Source organism: Atractosteus spatula (genome assembly GCF_055471065.1).
Source record: "Atractosteus spatula isolate fAtrSpa1 chromosome 16 unlocalized genomic scaffold, fAtrSpa1.hap1 SUPER_16_unloc_2, whole genome shotgun sequence".
In the NCBI taxonomy this organism is placed as follows: Eukaryota; Metazoa; Chordata; class Actinopteri; order Semionotiformes; family Lepisosteidae; genus Atractosteus; species Atractosteus spatula.
Genome location: NW_028296632.1, coordinates 205,995 through 222,803, shown reverse-complemented (window position 1 = coordinate 222,803; position 16,809 = coordinate 205,995). Strand labels below are relative to the sequence as shown.

Below are 16,809 nucleotides of genomic sequence, written 5' to 3'. Positions count from 1 at the left end.
GCCAGTGTAGGATTTGGGTTACAAGAACCATTAAACAGCACGAGAAAGCCCGTACACTGAATCGCAGGGCTTTCTATTCAAAGAAGGACAAAAGAAACTTCCCTGAATTCCATTTTTTGCAGCACAGAGAGGACAGCAGGCACGAGGCCTGTTAGCTCAGTTGGTTAGAGCGTGGTGCTAATAACGCCAAGGTCGCGGGTTCGATCCCCGTTCGGGCCAGGCAGTCTCCTCCTCTCTTGCCAAAACCCGTTGCTTTCTTGCTGTGGTGAGATTGGTGGTAATGCAAAGACGCCACATACTGCCGACAGACGAGAGTGTTGCGGGAGAAGAGAGAAGTGATGGAAGATTGAAGAGTGTCCTAGGTGGAGCCAAGATGAAGTGTCACAATTGCCTAGGGGAGGATTTCAAATGTTTAAGATGGTAAAAATAACCGGAAATGATCCCCCAGTCCGGCGCAGTCTGACGTACTTCTGTACCTCACCATTTGCATAAGTGAGGCTCCAGTTATACATCTAGTTTCACTTTAAATGACAAAACTGAAGAGACTTAAAAGAGCTGGAGAGGATTTCTTACAACTTTTGAGCCGGCACAGTTTTCGAAAACGTTTTCTTCACGCTGCACTATACAACACAGACAGCCAAGAGTCTCCAAAACAAAACGAATTGACAGATAGGAGAAAAGTCCCACTCGTCCTAAAGTTCCCAAAATCCAGCACTGAGCGTAAACAAAGTGTTCAAGTAGCGTGGGAATGCAACCCCTAATCCTAGCTGGAGTTTGAGCGTCTGGTTCAGAGTTTGCTCAAGAGTTTACCTTTCACAGATGCGCAAAGATGAATGTTGAGGGTGCACGCTTCAAGGCGCCTTACAGTGCAGGGAGTGATTAGAGACGATTCGTGACGTGTGCTCGTTCCCATATACCGTACGCCCCGGGTTGCAGTGCTAGGATGACGTCCAATACCGCTTCGGCACGTAACGGCATTATATTCAAGTGCAGGACGTGAGGGTTTTATTTTGTTCGTTTTGTTCTGCTCTGCTTTGCTTTGTTTTGCTTTCCATGGCGTTCGTAAGAGCGTCAATAAAAAGGCGATTCCAGCGTCTAACACGAATATAAGAGCTATTTCAAGTGCGGCTTCTAAAATGCTTGTAGACATTTGTCTGTTGTTGATTGTTTTTTTGTGTCTAACAAAGTGCCATTTTCCTGTCCGGACGGGGAGACTTTATCATTCCCACATGAAGCAACCCTTAAGTCCTCTGAGGCGTGACTGTCTGCAAGGTTTGTATTTTGGAAAGGTTTTTTTTTTTTAACGGAGAACGACTTTGAAAAAGATTTCCGCCGGCGTCTCGCGATCCGTGTGAGATTGTAGCAAGAACATGGTGCGGCTTCTTAAATGCTTGTGGACATTTGTCTGTTGTTGATTGTTTCTTTGTGTCTAACAAAGTGCCATTTTCCTGTCCGGACGGGGAGACTTTATCATTCCCACATGAAGCCACCCTTAAGTCCTCTGAGGCGTGTCTGTCTGCAAGTCTTGTATTTTGGAAAGGTTTTTTTTTTAATGGAGAACGACTTTGAAAAAGGTTTCCGCCGGCGCCTCGCGATCCATGTGAGATTGTAGCAAGAACGCAGCAACCACAGCGCTTGCTGTAGTCGTGGCCGAGTGGTTAAGGCGATGGACTAGAAATCCATTGGGGTCTCCCCGCGCAGGTTCGAATCCTGCCGACTACGGTGTCCTCCTCACGTCGTCGTGTGTCGGCGCAAGCAAGTGCCTTTCTGCTTTTCCTGGTGGTTTTAAAACGCGAGATCGCTTGTACCCGCTGCCTTGGAAAGAAATGTCTACATGTTTACTTGCACATTGTCTATTGTTTGTTTGTACATTGTCTTGATGCACTGTTTGCACTTTGTCTTGTTTTTGTCTTGTTTTTTACACTTGTTTTACAATCGAGAGACCTTCTGTAAGTAAGAATTCCATTGTACCAGTACCGGTTACATATGGCAATAAAGTTCAAGTTCAAATGCTTCAGCGTCCGCAAACTGCATTTTGCAGCTGGAAGCAGATGGCGACGCTTTTTGCGGTCGCGTGTCTTGTGCCCCATTTCCGGCCTTTAACATCGAATCAATAAAGCTGTTAGAACCGACACCATAGGTGCTTTTCTTACAACTTTCGATCTGACTCAGTTTCGGAATGCAATTCCTGAACACTGCGAGAGACAACCTACAGATGCAGCCATTCAAAATGAGCGGTAAAAACCCGTGGTACAGTAACCAACCCGCAGGGCACCGTAGGGCACCGCGGTAAGTGATTGGTTGGCCAAAATGACCGACAGGGGCACTCGTGGTGCATTGGTTAGTAGTGAAAAGATTTAATCATCTAATATCTTTACTGTGCACATTTCAATCCGCTTAGTTTTGAATATTTATATGGAATTTTACCACTAAAGGGAAATTTTAGTAGCTGAGCATAAAAAGAAGAGGAGCATAACGCATCTGAAGGTCATAAACGATATTAATTTAGGAACATAAACATTACTGTATGTACATAAACTGTACTGTGTATGGCTGGTCTTGATAGTTTAAAGAAAAAATTCACACCAGTCTTCCATTTCTCCCTAAACATTTTAAGCATGAAAGTTTTATGAAACGGTACCCAAATATGTGATTGCTGTATAGAATGAATTTTAATTTTTAAAAATTATTTAACACGAAAATTAAGCTGTTTACATCTTCCGCCTGAGAACAGTCACCCGTTGCTACCCAACGCAGAAACACAGCCACTAACTAGCAAAGAGAGGACATTAGCTAGCCAATATGATAAAGAAATAAATGATTATTTTGTTTATTTCTTTTGCACATTTATTTGAACATTTCCATCGATTGTACAAGCACTTGGAAACTGTCCAATCCCTAGTTCATCAAGCATTTACCGGTCTGGTGCCGGTCTGTGTCTTCTAGGATATAATGCCAGCGAACTCTTGTTTTTATGTCCACTATAACTACGCTGGGCAAACGTTCCGAGGTCAAATTCTTCCAGCACGGGGGTACCTTTAAAGCGGAGACGACGGCACCGAAATTTTTTGGCGCGCCTTCTCTTTAAAGCCCTGGCCAAATATGAAGACAGTACGTACAGTTATAATTCAAACGGAATTAAAAACTACACATCCCAGTTACCATGGTGGTGCATGTGATCATTGCGTTTAACCAACGAAACAGGGCGAAAAATCAGTCACATGACTTTGGGGCAGAGTTTCGAAAGCTTAACCTATCAGCAACAAAGCGAAATTTACACGATAGGCTACCTCAAACTGTCAGTTACACGACTGTGTATGTCGCTTAAGCCACTCCTATTTGGCATTTTAGTTATGGAGGCGAGAAGACGCCCCCCCTCTGGGTGTCTGATTTGCCACCATCTTTAACTGTTCGGTGTCCGAATCGGAGTAGCTACGCGTACGAAATAAAGTTAATCCCAACTACAAAACATATATTTTTGTGGTAAGAGGGCGCAAAACATCAGTATTTACTGCTATTAATTACTGTACGATTTATAGTTGAAATCTGAGCCTAGATATAAAGTTAGATATAAAGTTAAAATCTCGACAAAGCAATGTAGGAAATACAGAGAAAATAAATCCTTTCTGACATCTAAAATCAGTTTCGATCAAGGTCTCTAAAACGAACAAGAAAAAGAGGATTTTCGGAGGGCAATTACGCTGTGTTTATATAGAATAACTGATTTATGAGCAATCTAATTTCTTGTTCGTTTAAAACAGTGAAATGTCAGCTGCAAAAGATCGCACCAGAAACAGCACTCTCTCTGCCTGTCATAGACGTTCAGGAAAGGCTGAATGAAGTCATGTCAAGTACAATAATTCGGTGATCAATAATAACAGTTGTAGGGCAGTATATAAGGAGGATAAGGATTTTGAAGTTGACTCGAAATCTGATAGGTAACCAGTGCAAGGACTTGAAAACAGGTGTAATGCATCCCTGATAGGATTCTTGCTGTCATATTCTGAACATATTGAAGATTGCTCAGTGTGGATTTAATTTCCCCAGTGAACAGGATGTGCATTTATTAATTCTAGAAAAAAAGCCTTTCTTGATTTCTCTAGTTCCCTTTAAAATAAACTATTATTCCACAATGCAGAGTATTACATGGCCAGTATTTACACATGATATTTGTGATTTAAAGAAATTAACACAAGCAGCTTTTGGAGATTTAAGTGTTGGCTGAGTTATTGCAGGATAAAAGACTAGAGATGTTGGCAAGAAGAAGATAATTTGGGGAAAGCTGAGGAATACACTTATAACAAGAACACTTCCTAATGGGGTTAGGCATACTTTTGATGAAGATGATGAAGTTAACAGACTATATGTTTACATAGATACTGAAATAAGGATTGTATTTTAGATTATGTGTAGTTGCTGGCATTGAACTGTGTGTTGGATGCACATGAATTGAAGGAATGGGCAAACATAGCTGATGCGGATCCACAGAGCCAGCATATTAAGATGTTTATACTTAGAGGCAATTTGTTTAAATAACTAGGTATGGATACTGATGTGCAAGAGAGGTGGAAAGGCTGTTTCCTTAAGCCAGCACTATAAAATATTTTATTCTCAGTGAGATGCTGCCATTTCATCGTGGGTTTCTAACACTGTGTATAGTTCCATCCACACAGTGCCTTTACTTCCATCCATTTCTAATCTCTTTATCCAGTACAGAGGATTTGGAGCCTATCCCAGTAAGCAACGGACACAAGGCAGAATACACCCTGGACATAGCGCCAGTCCATCACAGGACAGACAGACACAAACACACACACGCCAGGGCCAGTTTTCCCATAAACCAATTAACTTACCAGTATGTTTTGGAGTGCGAGAGGGAGTCATATCACACATATGGAGAAAAACCATCTAACCCAGAGAGAACATGTAAACCCCTCACACACAGGATGGCAGGAATTGAACCTAGGACCCCAGTGCTGCAAGATAGCAATGCTAACCACTTCGCCACCATTATAAATGGATGGATATCTTAGTTATCTTTCTAGTTCACAGGTTTGCATGCATAATTTAATTTTGAAAGCCACTGAGACATCAGGTACTACTGTTGTATTTATGAAAAAGAAACAAAACAAAAAAACATACTAACAACTGAGCCATCCTACTCCTTAGTTAATACATTTTATTATTCATAAACAGTTAACATTGTTAGCAAAATATTTTGAATTATATTTAACCCTATTTTTTCTTTAGTTTTGTATTTAACTTATTATATGATAGTCAGACTTAATGTATATTTGAACAATGAAAATATATTTTTACAAGATGCGGGGGAAAGTGCAACAGCTTATTACAGTGCTAAATTTAATATTATTGATTGCTAATAGTTTATGCTAACACTTAACTTTCTTAATTAGATCTATTTAAAACAGTGAACTAAGTGTAACATACAGATGCAGCCATTCAAAGTGCGCGGTACAGACACCGCGGTACAGATACCGCAGGTATGATGACACGGGATACCGCGGTGCGTGATTGGTTGACCGACAGGGGCACTCATGGTCCATTGGTCTGTCGTAGAAAGACTTACTGTAAACGTCTTTACTGTGCTCGTTGTAGATATTGAATTTTACCACTGAAGGGAAATCTTAGTAGCTGAGCATAAAAAGAATAGGAGCATACTGTAACGCGTGTGAAGGCCATAAACGATATTAATTTTGGAACATAAACATACAGTATATAGCTGGTCTTGGTACTTTCAAGAAAAAAATACACACCAGTATTCCATTTCTCCCTAAACATTGTAAGCTTCGAAGTCTTTAACTAACGTGATACCGGAGTCAACAAGCATACTTTTAGAATTTGATTAAAAGGGAATATAATATGGAATCGCGTATCTCAAGAATTTAATAACGGTATGATTATATCCGTGTACTGCGGCAGGGCTGTGTAGGGCTGTTTCGCCTGCCTGATCATGCGAGCTGTCTTGTAGCCTACTGGTCTAGGTGTGTGCCTACCAACTGGCAGGTTGTGTGTTCGAATCCAGCTGGTGCTGGACTTTTATTTTAACAAACATTTCTTCGAAAAAATAGGTAAGCGATATTATGGACAATCAGTTGACAAATCCATTTCCTTTTTCTGATCACTCGCTTTCTGGCTACACATCTCACCTGTCCTGTTCTTTGTTTTCCTGGTTTGCTGATTATGCCTGCTGCGGTCCATTCCTACCCTCACACCTAAAGAAAACTATTTTAAATTTCTTGGCGCAGTTCATTAACCCTTGTATGTGCTGTCCGCGCCCAAAATGCAATTTTAAGAAAGTCAAAAACCGTGCTCAAATGCAATTTTCAAAGTGCAATGAAATACAATATTGTTGTCGCTGCTGTTCTGGTTGTTTTTATCCCGTAAAGCGTTTTGAGAAGCCACCTTTAAAGGCGATATATGTTGTAGAACCACTGATTCTTATGGAATGTGTTCCGCAGGAGATTCAAATTTTTATTTATTTTTTAATCGCGTATCTAAGGAAGTCTCAGTATAACTTTGTTCATGAACAAACAGTGGCATGTTACATTGTCATTGTTTTTTTTAACAAGGCTCGCCAGCTAATGTGAATCGAAACCTGTCTTGCTAGCTTTTAAAGTCGTGCATGTGTAAACGACAATTGAAAAAGAGAAAAAAAGACCTGACTGACAAGCCGATACATACTCTTAGAGTTTGATTAATAGGGAATATAATACGAAAAAACCATAAGGGACTTAAAAGCTAAAGGAGATGCTTCATATTGCTTGACTAATTTTAAAAACTAAGTTATAAATGCAGACGCTCCCTCGGTGACGCGCCGGGTGTAAATATCAAAGTATACATTCCCAACAAGAATTGTACCCATCTGTCATGCAAATAAAACACCTTGAATTGAATTGAATTGAGGGAGATAGGGGGACAAATATACTGTAGACAGGCCTCAAGGCAAATAAGATACTTATGGGTACGCAGGCATTCAAGACAGCAACATACAAAACGTTTGCACGTACTGAGTTAAGTTATTACTTGGTTTTCAAAGTGCAATGAAATACAATATTGTTGTTGCTGCTGTTCTGGTTGTTTTTATCCCGTAAAGCGTTTTGAGAAGCCACCTTTAAAGGTGATATATGTTGTAGAACCGCTGATTCTTATGGAATGTGTTCCGCAGGAGATTCAAATTTTTATTTATTTTTTAATCGCGTATCTAAGGAAATCTCAGTATAACTTTGTTCATGAACAAACAGTGGCATGTTACATTGTCATTGTTTTTTTTAACAAGGCTCGCCAGCTAATGTGAATCGAAACCTGTCATGCTAGCTTTTAAAGTCGTGCATGTGTAAACGACAATTAAAATAGAGAAAAAAAGACCTGACTGACAAGATTTAATTAATGCAGATCAGTAAATCAAGGGACAAAACAACTATTGCGCCCGGGTCCTCAATGCGCTTTGACGTGCTAATGCGTTGGTTTAACAGTCCGGGTGTGGCAAGCCCCCAATGTCTCCCGACTTCGGCAAAAGGCACCCGCCTTTCATTGGAAGACAATGAACACACTCTAGCCGTACAGGTGAATATAGCATAAAAGACACCAAGGGATTGGGTGAGCTCCCATCGCAAAAAAAAAAACTGCGAACCTGCACTACAGCGACCATAGTACAGTATGGAGACCAAGACCTTTTACGGGAAGAGACGAGGTGCTTCTGCCGCCCCAGCTTCCAAAGAGCGAAGGGTAAGCAAATACAGCAGACTTCATCTGAAATACGCGATTACAGCGCATATTACAAGGTATTATTGCCGTTTTGAATTTTAAATTCAATTATAATTATTTCTTCGTAGCCTGTTCTTCAAGAAAACACCGCACGGGCGAAACGATCTACCACAAGGACAGTAAAAAAGAAAGCGGTAAGACGGAAAAAAAGAAAAGTTTATTTTGACTTCTGTTCCGCGACTGATGAATACTACTGTGTGACTTTATTTCTTACATGACTTATGTTATTTTGCCACAGGCCGTGGGTCTCTGCTCTCGGCCACTGGCCAGGGTGCCAACCTGTAGAAGCAGCACCTGTATGGAGACATTTCGGCAGCAGCGGGAGCAGTACGATGCATTACTGGGGAGGACTGGGAGGCTAGAGACACTCCTGAAAATGCAGAGGAAGGAGACAGTATGTTCCAGCAGTCAAACAGTTGAGCAGCTGTCTCCTGAAAAGTGCCTCTCCCCGCCGCGCAGGTTGCAATGCCTGGCGGAAGCTCTGCCCCCCGCAGAGCACACACCGCCTCAGGACACTCCATCCCGGCCTCTCAGTTCACCACCGCGCAGGACTCTGTTGATGCTGTCCCCGCCGGCTATCTCCCCCCAGGAAGCACAGCGGAATTCACAGATGCCAGTGGGACGAATAATTCTCCCAGATGTCCAACTGCTACCCATCACCCAGGAGATGGAGGGGGGGTTGTACTTGCAGTGCATCGGCATAGACGGGAAAGCAAGAGCCGACCGCTACGCCGCCCTCGTGTTTCGAAATCTTGTGACTTTTGAAATTTACTGGGGGTGGACCACGTCTGTAAATTTCGATGGGTCCAGAGGCAAAAGTGCCTTGCCTTGCAATCTCCGGGAAACCATTAGTACGATGGTGAATCGGAGATTCTCAACCCTTGCTGCGTACGACTGGAAAAGAATTCGTGATCGGATCAACGAAATGCTTCGTAGTAGGAGGCGGTCTTTTCCTCTTGTCTAACAGTCTGTCCACAAACAAAACATTCCTGTTAGACAAGAGGAATTGAAAAAAAAACAATGTTGTCAATGAAAACCGGTGTGTGTGTCTCTCCCTGCTGGATGTCCCTCTCACAAACTGCTGAATGAATAAAATAATTTTATTGAAAACGAGTTTGCGATTGTCTGGTCTTTAAATTCTGGAGATACGCGATTCCATATTATATTCCCTTTTAATCAAATTCTAAAAGTATGCTTGTTGACTCCGGTATCGCATTAGTTAAAGACTTCGATGCTTAAAATGTTTAGGGAGAAATGGAATACTGGTGTGTATGTTTTCTTTAAAGTACCGAGACCAGCCATATACTGTATGTTTAAGTTCCAAAATTAATATCGTTTATGGGCTTCACACGCGTTGCAGTGTGCTCAGGCACTAAGTAAAAGGAGATGCTTCGTATTGCTTGACTAATTTTAAAAACTAAGTTATAAATGCAGGCGCTGCTCTGGTGCGTCGGCTCCTACACAGTGCCTGTCTGCTGTAAGCGTTACAATATACATACCCAACACTGCTTGTACCCATCTGTCATGCAAATAAAACACCTTGAATTGAATTGAATTGAGGGGAGAAGGGGGGGATACTAAAGCCAATACTGGCTCAATGGGCTTTGACGTGCTAATGCGTTGGTTTAACAGTCCGGGTGTAGCAGGCTTCCAATGTCAACTCGACTCGATTGGAAGACAATGAACGTATTTTAGCCCTAAATGAATTAATAGCAAACATGGTTTACATAAAATACATTTTTCCAAGAAAGTTTATAATAATACGATCTGAGCCTACTTTAAAAATAAAGGAAAAGCATTTTCAGAGAGCAATCACACTGTGTTTATGTAGAAAAAGCGATTAGGTTTATGAGCAATCTAATTACCTAATCGCTTAAAACGCTATATAAAATAAAGTTTATTTAGAGATGAATGATCAGTGTGGTAGTTTAAATAATGTGAGTCAGGAAACTAACACAGCGCCACCGGATTTAATAACACAATAAAAACGCTATAAAATAATGTGACACAGTACAGCACAGTACAATAATACTGACCATGACTTTAGAAGCATAAATTACCTTACACTCAATTTAAACACAAGCTGTCTTTCTGTATGAACCTCTAAGCTGGTTCATACAGAAAATGTAGAAATGCATTAGCCTGATTATGATTAAAAACACATAATTAAACACGCGTTTGCGATTTAAATCAGAACACGATTAAAATCAATATAAATGTTTATATTGTAACGCATACTGTCCAGCCTCCATTTCTCTATAAAAATTTACTGTTGCACACACACACACACAATAGAAGCAGGAACCGCTGTCAGAAGGGAAGATATGTTCAAAATATCGCAAATATCGATCATGTTGCGATATTTTGAAATATAAAAGTCAACTGATTGTCCATAATATCGCTTACCTATTTTTTCGAAGAAATGTTTGTTAAAATAAAAGTCCAGCACCAGCTGGATTTGAACACACAACCTGCCAGTTGGTAGTCACGCACCTAGACCAGTAGGCTACAAGAGAGCTCGCATGATCAGGTAGGCGAAACAGCCCTACACAGCCCTGCCGCAGTACACGGATGTAATCATACCGTTATTAAATTCTTGAGATACGCGATTCCATATTATATTCCCTTTTAATCAAATTCTAAAAGTATGCTTGTTGACTCCGGTATCACGTTAGTTAAAGACTTCGAAGCTTACAATGTTTAGGGAGAAATGGAATACCGGTGTGTATTTTTCCTTGTGATATTTTAAGCTCTAGTTGAATGATAGGTGTCGCATTTTAAATCATTTTCGTAGCTAGAAATTATGAAACGCCCTGTTAAAAGCAAGGAAGTTTTTATGCCCGTTGAAGTAAAACAAAATGCCTGACAAAGTATGGCTTGGACAGATTACAAGTGCTTGTACAAATGTGCTAAAGAAATTATACTTTGAGTATACAGCTTGTCCAAAGTCATCCATTATTAATACTATTAGTAATATCTTCAGTAAAGGCTTTGATATTTCTGATAAAGGTAGGTTGTGTACTTTTGTCCAACTGAGCAATCTTGCTTTCATAAAATATACCAACATTTTAATGACTGATGATTAACATGCTGTAATACACAGTTCAAAATTAAAGGCTCAAATGCTGTACATGAGAGGTTAAGCTCCCCCTGGCGGTTTTACAAGGCGACGCCGGATAGTTAACCACGTGACACCACGTTAACTGCGTCATACCGCGTGATACTGTGACACGCCCACCGGGGTATGCCGCGAAATACCTCACGCATTTTGAATGGCTGCATCTGTACTATTCAGAAATACAATCGAAAATAGTTTTGTGGTGTTTGTATGGATGAAACGTTTCTAAAATGTATAACGTAACAAAATTAAAGACGATTAAAATCTGTAATCTTTCCACTTGTAATGTCATTAGACAGAACAACACGTTTCTGGTTTGTTTTAATTAGTATTAGTTAGTAGTTAGTAGTTTTAATTTAATTAGTATTACAATTCGCACTGATTCCCTTGTGAAGATATGGACTTAAGAATATTCGTGCCTGGTCAAAAAATGGCATTAAGCACTTAAAATTAATATGGTTAATAATAGTAAACTGTAACATGCTGTAACAAGATCGGTTAAACTGCGAAGAAAATGCTTTCAGAGAAAATGTTTCAGGTGTGAAGAACATAGATCTCCAATGCAATTTCAACCAAACCTGTTCCCACACACCCTGCCCCCACTACCATTAGAATATACACAAAGCACTGAAATCTTTCGAGCTAATGATCAGGTGACCCGAGAGAGAGCGAGAGAAACACCAAGGGGTGCGGAACCAGGGAACTATTTACATGGAAAACGGGCGATCTCCCCAGACTGTCGCCCGTTTCACTGTTACCTGGATACCTCTTTATTTAGAACTCACTAACGCTGATTTTTAGTTTCGAAGGATTCAAGTAGGGTTTTAGATGAAAGGCAGCGACCTTAATCAAGCCCAAATCATAATTGAACCCATTCAGAGCCTACATTACATTTTAGCGTTTCATTCTGAGCAGAAGACCCTCACACCTGAAGAAGGCTTGCGTTTTCTCTCTTCTCTTTTAAGCATGTGTACAATGTGTAATACAATTACAATGTGTAATTACAATGCGAATCGTATGAGGGTGGGGGGGAGGTGTCTTTCGCTGGAAATCTCGCCTGCTTCTACTTTACGAACACAACCCCCTCTCTGCCGGAGTGCTGGCTGTGACGAATTAAACCGGTTTCACAGGTTTCAATCACAGACCATGTGACATGGGAGTCAGGAAACTAACACACAGCGCCACCGGATTTGATAACACTATAAAAACGCTATAAAATAATGTGACTAGGCACAGAACAAGTTTACAGCACAGTACAATAATAAATGCTGACCATGACTTTAGAAGCATAAATTGCCTTACACTCAATTTAAACACAAGCTGTCTTTAGCCCTCTAAGCTGGTTCATACAGAAATGTAGAGATCCAGGCTCAGAACACACAGCTTCATTAGCGAATACATATGCAGGACAACTAGAGAAGACGTTTTACAGAGGATGGATTTTTAGAAACATCCCATCAGTGACATCACTGAAGTCAACTCCTAGGTACTGTAACTGTCGTGTGGATAGTTTCACAAGAATCAGACAAAGGTTTAAGCATCGCTTGTTCTAGATAAAACTGCAAAAAAAACAACAACAACCCATAATGTACTTCTTTTCGGCTCTGTTTGCCCAAATCATATATTCACAACGTGAAATCTAGAAAATAATATTACGTAACCAAAATCCGCAATATGGAAACAGAACCTGTGTAATTGTTGATAGATGATGTACTCGTAACATTTTTTCAAGACGAACTACAACATTTAAAAAATGACTTGTATGTACTTGATATCTCTAATCAATCCACGGGTCCCAGCACAAAACGAAACTAAAACGCATACCGTTTCGCGCTTCTTATTAGTTGCTCAAAAGTAATTTGACCGTATGAAATGCATAATATAAACCTAGAAACATATACGTGAGCAGTACTTAAGCACTGTAGTATCGGTGTTAAGACATACCTCTCAGTCTCCTCCTCTCTTGCCAAAACCCGTTGCTTTCTTGCTGTGGTGAGATTGGTGGTAATGCAAAGACGCCACATACTGCCGACAGACGAGAGTGTTGCGGGAGAAGAGAGAAGTGATGGAAGATTGAAGAGTGTCCTAGGTGGAGCCAAGATGAAGTGTCACAATTGCCTAGGGGAGGATTTCAAATGTTTAAGATGGTAAAAATAACCGGAAATGATCCCCCAGTCCGGCGCAGTCTGACGTACTTCTGTCATATAAAGTGAAACTAGATGTCGAACTGGAGCCTCACCATTTGCATAAGTGAGGCTCCAGTTATACATCTAGTTTCACTTTAAATGACAAAACTGAAGAGACTTAAAAGAGCTGGAGAGGATTTCTTACAACTTTTGAGCCGGCACAGTTTTCAAAAACGTTTTCTTCACGCTGCACTATACAACACAGACAGCCAAGAGTCTCCAAAACAAAACGAATTGACAGATAGGAGAAAAGTCCCACTCGTCCTAAAGTTCCCAAAATCCAGCACTGAGCGTAAACAAAGTGTTCAAGTAGCGTGGGAATGCTACCCCTAATGCTAGCTGGAGTTTGAGTGTCTGGTTCAGAGTTTGCTCAAGAGTTTACCTTTCACAGATGCGCAAAGATGAATGTTGAGGGTGCACGCTTCAAGGCGCCTTACAGTGCAGGGAGTTATTAGAGACAATTCGTGACGTGTGCTCATTCCCATATACCGTACGCCCCGGGTTGCAGTGCTAGGATGACGTCCAATACCGCTTCGGCACGTAACGGCATTATATTCAAGTGCAGGACGTGAGGGTTTTATTTTGTTCGTTTTGTTCTGCTCTGCTTTGCTTTGTTTTGCTTTCCATGGCGTTCGTAAGAGCGTCAATAAAAAGGCGATTCCTGCATCTAACACGAATGTAAGAGCTATTTCAAGTGCGGCTTCTAAAATGCTTGTAGACATTTGTCTGTTGTTGATTGTTTTTTTGTGTCTAACAAAGTGCCATTTTCCTGTCCGGACGGGGAGACTTTATCATTCCGACATGAAGCAACCCTTAGTTCCTCGGAGGCGTGTCTGTCTGCAAGGTTTGTATTTTGGAAAGGTTTTTTTTTTTAACGGAGAACGACTTTGAAAAAGATTTCCGCCGGCGTCTCGCGATCCGTGTGAGATTGTAGCAAGAACATGGTGCGGCTTCTTAAATGCTTGTGGACATTTGTCTGTTGTTGATTGTTTCTTTGTGTCTAACAAAGTGCCATTTTCCTGTCCGGACGGGGAGACTTTATCATTCCCACATGAAGCCACCCTTAAGTCCTCTGAGGCGTGTCTGTCTGCAAGGCTTGTATTTTGGAAAGGTTTTTTTTTTAATGGAGAACGACTTTGAAAAAGGTTTCCGCCAGCGCCTCGCGATCCATGTGAGATTGTAGCAAGAACGCAGCAACAGCGGTGCTCACTGTAGTCGTGGCCGAGTGGTTAAGACGATGGACTAGAAATCCATTGGGGTCTCCCCGCGCAGGTTCGAATCCTGCCGACTACGGTGTTCTCCTCATGTCGTCGTGTGCTGGCGCAAGCAAGGAAAAGTGCCTTTCTGCTTTTCCTGGTGGTTTTAAAACGCGAGATCGCTTGTACCCGCTGCCTTGGAAAGAAATGTCTACATGTTTACTTGCACATTGTCTATTGTTTGTTTGTACATTGTCTTGATGCACTGTTTGCACTTTGTCTTGTTTTTTACACTTGTTTTACAATCGAGAGACCTTCTGTAAGTAAGAATTCCATTGTACCAGTACCGGTTACATATGGCAATAAAGTTCAAGTTCAAATGCTTCAGCGTCTGCAAACGGCATTTTGCAGCTGGAAGCAGATGGCGACGCTTTTTGCGGTCGCGTGTCTTGTGCCCCATTTCCGGCCTTTAACATCGAATCAATAAAGCTGTTCGAACCGACACCATAGGTGCTTTTCTTACAACTTTTGATCTGACTCAGTTTCGGAATGCAATTCCTGAACACTGCGAGAGACAACCTACAGATGCAGCCATTCAAAATGAGCGGTAAAAACCCGTGGTACAGTAACCAACCCGCAGGGCACCGTAGGGCACCACGGTAAGTGATTGGCTGGCCAAAATGACCGACAGTGGCACTCGTGGTGCATTGGTTGGTAGTGAAAAGATTTAATCATCTAATGTCTTTACTGTGCACATTTCAATCTGCTTAGTTTTGAATATTTATATGGAATTTTACCACTAAAGGGAAATTTTAGTAGCTGAGCATAAAAAGAAGAGGAGCATAACGCATCTGAAGGTCATAAACGATATTAATTTAGGAACATAAACATTACTGTATGTACATTAACTGTACTGTGTATGGCTGGTCTTGATAGTTTAAAGAAAAAATACACACCAGTCTTCCATTTCTCCCTAAACATTTTAAGCATGAAAGTTGTATGAAACGGTACCCAAATATGTGATTGCTGTATAGAATGAATTTTAATTTTTAAAAATTATTTAACACGAAAATTAAGCTGTTTACATCTTCCGCCTGAGAACAGTCACCCGTTGCTACCCAACGCAGAAACACAGCCACTAACTAGCAAAGAGAGGATATTAGCTAGCTAATATGATAAAGAAATAAATGATTATTTTGTTTATTTCTTTTGCACATTTATTTGAACATTTCCATCGATTGTACAAGCACTTGGAAACTGTCCAATCCCTAGTTCATCAAGCATTTACCGGTCTGGTGCCGGTCTGTGTCTTCTAGGATATAATGCCAGCGAACTCTTGTTTTTATGTCCACTATAACTACGCTGGGCAAACGTTCCGAGGTCAAATTCTTCCAGCACGGGGGTACCTTTAAAGCGGAGACGACGGCACCGAAATTTTTTGGCGCGCCTTCTCTTTAAAGCCCTGGCCAAATATGAAGACAGTACGTACAGTTATAATTCAAACGGAATTAAAAACTACACATCCCAGTTACCATGGTGGTGCTTGTGATCATTGCGTTTAACCAACGAAACAGGGCGAAAAATCAGTCACATGACTTTGGGGCAGAGTTTCGAAAGCTTAACCTATCAGCAACAAAGCGAAATTTACACGATAGGCTACCTCAAACTGTCAGTTACACGACTGTGTATGTCGCTTAAGCCACTCCTATTTGGCATTTTAGTTATGGAGGCGAGAAGACGCCCCCTCTCTGGGTGTCTGATTTGCCGCCATCTTTAACTGTTCGGTGTCCGAATCGGAGTAGCTACGCGTACGAAATAAAGTTAATCCCAACTACAAAACATATATTTTTGTGGTAAGAGGGCGCAAAACATCAGTATTTACTGCTATTAATTACTGTACGATTTATAGTTGAAATCTGAGCCTAGATATAAAGTTAGATATAAAGTTAAAATCTCGACAAAGCAATGTAGGAAATACAGAGAAAATAAATCCTTTCTGACATCTAAAATCAGTTTCGATCAAGGTCTCTAAAACGAACAAGAAAAAGAGGATTTTCGGAGGGCAATTACGCTGTGTTTATATAGAATAACTGATTTATGAGCAATCTAATTTCTTGTTCGTTTAAAACAGTGAAATGTCAGCTGCAAAAGATCGCACCAGAAACAGCACTCTCTCTGCCTGTCATAGACGTTCAGGAAAGGCTGAATGAAGTCATGTCAAGTACAATAATTCGGTGATCAATAATAACAGTTGTAGGACAGTATACAGATGCAGCCATTCAAAATGAGTGAGGTATTTCGCGGCATACCCCGGTGGGCGTGTCGCAGTATCACGCAGTATGACGCAGTTAACGTGGTGTCACGTGGTTAACTATCCGGCGTCGCCTTGTAAAACCGCCAGGGGGAGCTTAACCTCTCATGTACAGCATTTGAGCCTTTAATTTTGAACTGTGTATTACAGCATGTTAATCATCAGTCATTAAAATGTTGGTATATTTTATGAAAGCAAGATTGCTCAGTTGGA

The 16,809-nt window shown here is 41.0% G+C and overlaps 3 non-coding genes across 3 annotated transcripts; all 3 read left to right on the top strand.

Moving 5' to 3' along the window:
• Window positions 1-145: 145 nt before the first annotated feature.
• Window positions 146-219, top strand: trnai-aau (transfer RNA isoleucine (anticodon AAU)). The gene has a single exon. It is a non-coding gene; the product is annotated as a tRNA-Ile (tRNA).
• A 1,421-nt stretch (window positions 220-1,640) lies between these two features.
• Window positions 1,641-1,722, top strand: trnas-aga (transfer RNA serine (anticodon AGA)). The gene has a single exon. It is a non-coding gene; the product is annotated as a tRNA-Ser (tRNA).
• Window positions 1,723-14,300: 12,578 nt separating this feature from the next.
• Window positions 14,301-14,382, top strand: trnas-aga (transfer RNA serine (anticodon AGA)). Its single transcript has one exon. It is a non-coding gene; the product is annotated as a tRNA-Ser (tRNA).
• Window positions 14,383-16,809: the final 2,427 nt, after the last annotated feature.